Here is a 5,423-nt window from a genome sequence, read left to right as displayed (position 1 = left end):
ATTTAACCATGCTTTAAAATGTCTCTCTGTCTGTGGCTTATGGGATGGATTTGGGGTGGGAATGAGCAGGCAGGCCCCGGGCAGGTGAGGAAGCTACCGGATAGTACAGTGGGAGTTAAAAAGAACCCAAGAGGGAACTTCTCAGAGAAGATCAATCCAGCAGGGATCTCCAGCTTCCAGGTCCCACTGCACCAGGGCAGACATGTCCCCCAAGCCCTACAGGATAAAGAAGATGATTCTGTGCTGTTTCCCAAGACCTTACCAGGAAGAAAGGCCTCAGCTTTCAGCAGCCTGGTGAGGCAATCTTACATAACCCTGACACAAACCCTGCTCTGAGGTAAACTCCAAAATCTCCCCTTGCTGTAGAGAGTCTTGTGTCATGGATTTTGACATTCCAACTACCAAAGAGACAGCAGACCTGAAACACATGGTTGCTCAAGTCCTGTTGCCCCTGGGGGCTCGGGCCTGGGACAATTCCTGTACCCCAAGATTCCAGTTGGTTCCATTGCCTGATGGGACCCCGAACCCTGTCTGCAGAGATCCCCTCACATACAGGAGACAGGGAATGTGAGCACCAGGGAGGGCCAGCTGGCCCCTTCCTGCAGGCACCCCCACATTTTCCCCTTCTGCTGTGAGCTCTCCCATTTTTGCCCATGTACCAGAATTGTTGCATGCAGATCAGTGAGAAAGGGGATGGTGGCCAAGGCCTGAGGGAGCAGCATGGGGCCCAGTCCAATCCATCCGTCCTCTCCTCCTCTCCTCAGAGCTGCACTCTCCTTCTCCTTCTGGTCTACGTTCTCACTCTGAGTCTTTTCCTCACATGTTGCTTTCTGCCCTCTTGGTCTCGGTGGCAAAGTGCAGTGCCAAGTAGCTGGAGTGTTTCTGGGAAGGGCAATGCCTTTAAGAAGTAACTCAGAGGGGCGCCTAGGTGGCTCAGTCGGTTAAGCCTCTGACTTTGGCTCAGGTCAGATCTCACGTTCGTGGGTTCGAGCCCCGCGTCAGTTAGCTCAGAGCCTGGAGCCTGCTTCTGGTTCTGTGTCTCCTTCTCTCTCTGCCCCTCCCCCTCTCATGCTCTATCTCTCTCTGTCTCAAAAATAAATAAAACATTTTAAAAAATTAAAAAAAAAAAGAAGTAACTCAGAGTCATTTCTAGCCATGAATGACTCACACTCAGCTTTGGGAGGCGCCTGCTAATAGTGGAAAGAGAAAATCACAAGGGGCTAAGGGTCATGAGCCTGATAAAGAGAAGGAAGGGGCGGGGGGGGATCATGACAACAGCCTTCAAATATTGCTTAGATCCAAGGAGAGTTCACCTCCAAAATCCTCTGAGATGGGGCCCATCTGCTGCCGGAAGATTCCATCCTCCCTGCCACAACCAAAAGCATCTCACTTGCAGTTTGGATCAGCTGCTCATTCCCTCAGTTAGAAAACACTAACTTGGTTCCACTCAACCAACACTCATTGCTTATTCATTGATTCAGCAGCCAGGCGTTAAGGAGCAACCACTTGTGGACACTGCCCCAGGCGCCAGGCCAACAGAGCAGATGAATCCCTGCGCTCATGAGTTTATGTCTAGAAGAGAGTCAGACAGTAAACAAGCCAAGGAATAAAGAATAGATCATTTCAGAGGTGATGAGCTCCACAAGGATAATGAAAGAGGGAGATGTGATGGAGTGCTGTGTGGGGCAGGGAACCAGCCAGGGCCTCCCCAGGGAAGCAGTGATGAAAATGAGCCCAGGGACTGGAAAGGTTCTGGCAGGTTTTAATCAGGTGACACAATGCGATTTGTGTGTGGAGGAAGGATGGGGTCTAGACTAGAAACATAGGGACCATGTATGAGGCTGTTGCACTGAGCCTGATCTTCGCATCAAATACTACATTAGATATCTGTCCTGGAGGAGCCCTTGGTCAAATGGGGGTAACAAACACCCAAATAGATATTTTCAATATCATGGTATGGAGAAAAGAAAAGCGAAGGTGGGTTATAATCACAAGGCACCCTGAGAGCACTGAGGACCCACCTTTTCTCTGTCTTCTCAGCTTGGGTAGAGGCCGGGAGAGAGAGAAAGAAGGCTGAGGAAAGCTCATGCAGATTAATGTCCAGGTGAGTCTTGAAAGAGCAGGAGTTGAACTTCTGAGTGCCCAGAGCTGTGTTAGATAATCACAGAAATGAGAGAAGCATAGTCTAGTTTGCTTTCTTTTGACTTGGACGGACAACTTTTTGTCTTGCCCAAGTTAAAATGATGAGTCCTAGTCATTCTTGCACTGGGAGCTCCTGAAAGCCATCTCATTGACTCCGGACTTTTTCCTGACTTCCAAAGTCTGACTATGCACTTTGGCTTGGCTTGCCTTGCAGTGTGCCAGCAGCCTGCCTGAGATATATTTGCAAAGGTCAAGGTGTTGTACCCAAGAGAGTGACACTGGTGTCCTTCATCGAATAATAACACCTTTGACCAGGCACTTTGTCAGCATAATGATGCACAGGCAAACCCCAAAGTTCCCATGAAATCTTCTCTAGATGGGAGAGTGGAAATGAGTGAGGGATGGGAAGTGGTGAGCTCTCAGTGGATGTGACATCTGTGTTGGGCCTTAGTGGGTAAGCAAGAGATCTAAATCTCTGTGATCTGGTGCCAAGATCTGGTGCATCTTAAAGGGACGAGAGGGCACTTCATACAAAGAGGACAATAGTACAGCAGGAACAGAATCTGAGAAGTCTGAAAGTTCATGGGGAAACTGGAGAACATTCTGGAATGGCTGTAGACCAGGACTCAGAGTGGTGGGCAGGAGGTTGATGGCACAAGGCTGGAGAGGACAGGTCTAGTCACTGGGGTCCTATGGTTCTAACAGTCCTCATGTCCGTCCGTCTGTTTCATGATGCCTGCCATCACCAGAGGACAAGGCTCTGCATTTTCATCTAGTCCAAACTGCACTTTCCAGGAGGGAAAGTGTGAGCCACTTATCCAAACTCACAGAGCCAAGGAGCAGTCACATTTGATTCCAGGCAGAGGGTGCCTTTCATTGCCCTCAAGTGCCTCTGGCTGATGAATTTTTACCAAGGACAAGGGCCCTAAAAATATCTCTAAATAGGATTTAAGTTAAGTTGGCAATTCAGTTGGCTATTGTGAAACTAAATCATGGCTGGTGAATGTTTCCACAACAGCAAATACACTGGGCTTTGTTCTTTGTTCTTATTGGTTGGCTGTTGTTTTCAACCATATTCTGATAGGACTCTGCATCTCAGGAGTGCTCTGGTTTGGGAAACAACAGCCTGGTCTGGTTTCAAGGCCTTTAGGGAAAGATAGTGTTTAACTGCCCCTGTACTTGTCCAGCACTGGCCAACTATATCCAACTTTATTCTAAAAATAACCTCAATCTTTGCTTGGGTTTAAAATAAACTGCATCTGTTGTGGCTGCAGCAGCAAGCAGCTGACCAGCTATTACTTTCTACGAGAGTTAGTCTCTAACTGTAAATGCTAATGGCTGCTGGGCGCTTGCTTGGCATCAGGAGCTGTGCTGAGTGCTCCACACAGTTGTCTGGTCCTCACACCACCTCTGGAAGAGAGGGATCAGTGTTATCCCCACTTTATTGATGGATAAACTGGGACTTAGAGATTTTGAGTGACTTGTTCAAGGTCTCACAGCAAGTGGTAAAACTAGAATCTAAACCCAGAACTATAACCCCAACCCTTTTGCAACTGGCCTTTAGTGACCAAGAACTTCATTCCTTCCAACCCTTCTAGATCCCACTCAAAGTTCTCCTCCATCCATCAAACCATTGGGGTGCCTGGGTGGCTCAGTTGGTTAAGCGTCCAGCTTTGGCTCAGGTCATGATCTCACAGTTTGTGGGTTCCAGTCCCGCATCGGGCTCTGTGCTGACCGCTAGCTCAGAGCCTGGAGTCTGTTTCAGATTCTGTGTCTCCCTCTCTCTATGACGCTCCCCTGCTCATGCTGACTCTCTCTGTCTCTCAAAAATAAATAAAAAAAAAACCCAGAAAGAAAATTTAAAAAACAACAACAACAAAGTATACAAACCATTAAAACTGGATGACACCTGAGTGTTCACCTAGTCTAAACTCTTCAAAATGGATTTCTTAAATTCCTTTGAATTCTGTAAAAAATGAAGAAAGCAGAGATCCAGAGAGGCCACTGGGGTCACCCAGTAAGTGAGGACCTTCCCAGGATGTCTCCCTGTTCTCATTTAGTAATGGAACACTTCCAGGCTTGGGCCCTTCCAAGACCCCTTTCTCCGGGTCCTCTGGGTCCAAGTCCTTTCCTCTTCTGCCCACCCCACTTCACCCTACTTCAGCTGTGCCACAGCTCCACATCCCACAGAAGCAGCCGTTTCCTCAGGGAGGTGGCCCTGCAAACCTCCAACCCCTGCTTCAGGGGTCAGGATTCATCACTTGCTGGACACTATCCTCAATCCCAGCTTCCTATGCATCACCTCCACAAGGCTTTCCACTGAATAAACTGAAAGACAGACCCACCCCTCCCCCAACAGAACGCTCCCCTTCTTGCTTCACATATCATACCTGGGTTCCAGAAAATTACCTGATCATTCTCAAATTTTGTCACAAAGTCTACCCCTTTGGCCTGTTCTTCCTGCTAAGAGCCAGAGGGAGCTGGAGGGTCTGCCAGAGCCCAAGGGCTCTCCTCCTAGCTTGCAGACAGCACCCTCTGTTGTGTGTTCACATGACCTTCCTCTTTTCTTAGAAGGGCACTAATCCCATCATAACGGTTCCACCCTCCTGACTTGGTCTAAACCGAATTACTTCTCAAAGGCTGCATCTCCAAATACCATCAAATTGAGGGACCCACAAACACTCAACCCACAACATGTATGTATTCTGACACTCAACTGAAGGGAGTGTGATCCAAAGGGGCACCCCATCTTCCCCAGACCAGATTCGGCACCAGAAATTAAGGGCAGGGACACCTCCAATGACTTCTGCTGAATCAGACTGAATACACTTCCCACCAGGAACACTGACCCTGTCCCTTAGGGGCTGTGCTTCTTCTTCTTTCCCCTAGGACCATTTATAAGGAATCAAAACAATAGCCATACTGATTTCCATACATTCATTCATGTGAGAGATATTCATGAAACCCTACCATGTGCCAGGCACAGTGCTAGAGCACCTGCTCTCAAATGCCTGAGTCCACTGGAGGAGATGGACATTTAACAAAGAATGAGAGCAGTGAATGCAGAATCATAACAGGAGACAAGAGTGCAGAAGAAGAGCGGCAGAGTCCTAGAACCTGGCTTAGACCACACTAAGGAGGGAGCCTGGCCCAGAGAGGTGCTCCCTCACCTTGCCCTGGGCTGGAAAGAGCTAACCTCTTCTCCATAATCTTGTGTCCCTGGTTGCTCCCAACACCTTCCTGTCCCCTACCCACCCCCTTGAGAGGACCAAGAAAATTCT

The sequence above is a fragment of the Suricata suricatta genome, chromosome 3 (assembly GCF_006229205.1).
Source record: "Suricata suricatta isolate VVHF042 chromosome 3, meerkat_22Aug2017_6uvM2_HiC, whole genome shotgun sequence".
Taxonomy (NCBI): domain Eukaryota; kingdom Metazoa; phylum Chordata; class Mammalia; order Carnivora; family Herpestidae; genus Suricata; species Suricata suricatta.
The sequence above is the reverse complement of the archived record's forward strand: the minus strand, read 5'-3'. Positions refer to the sequence as shown.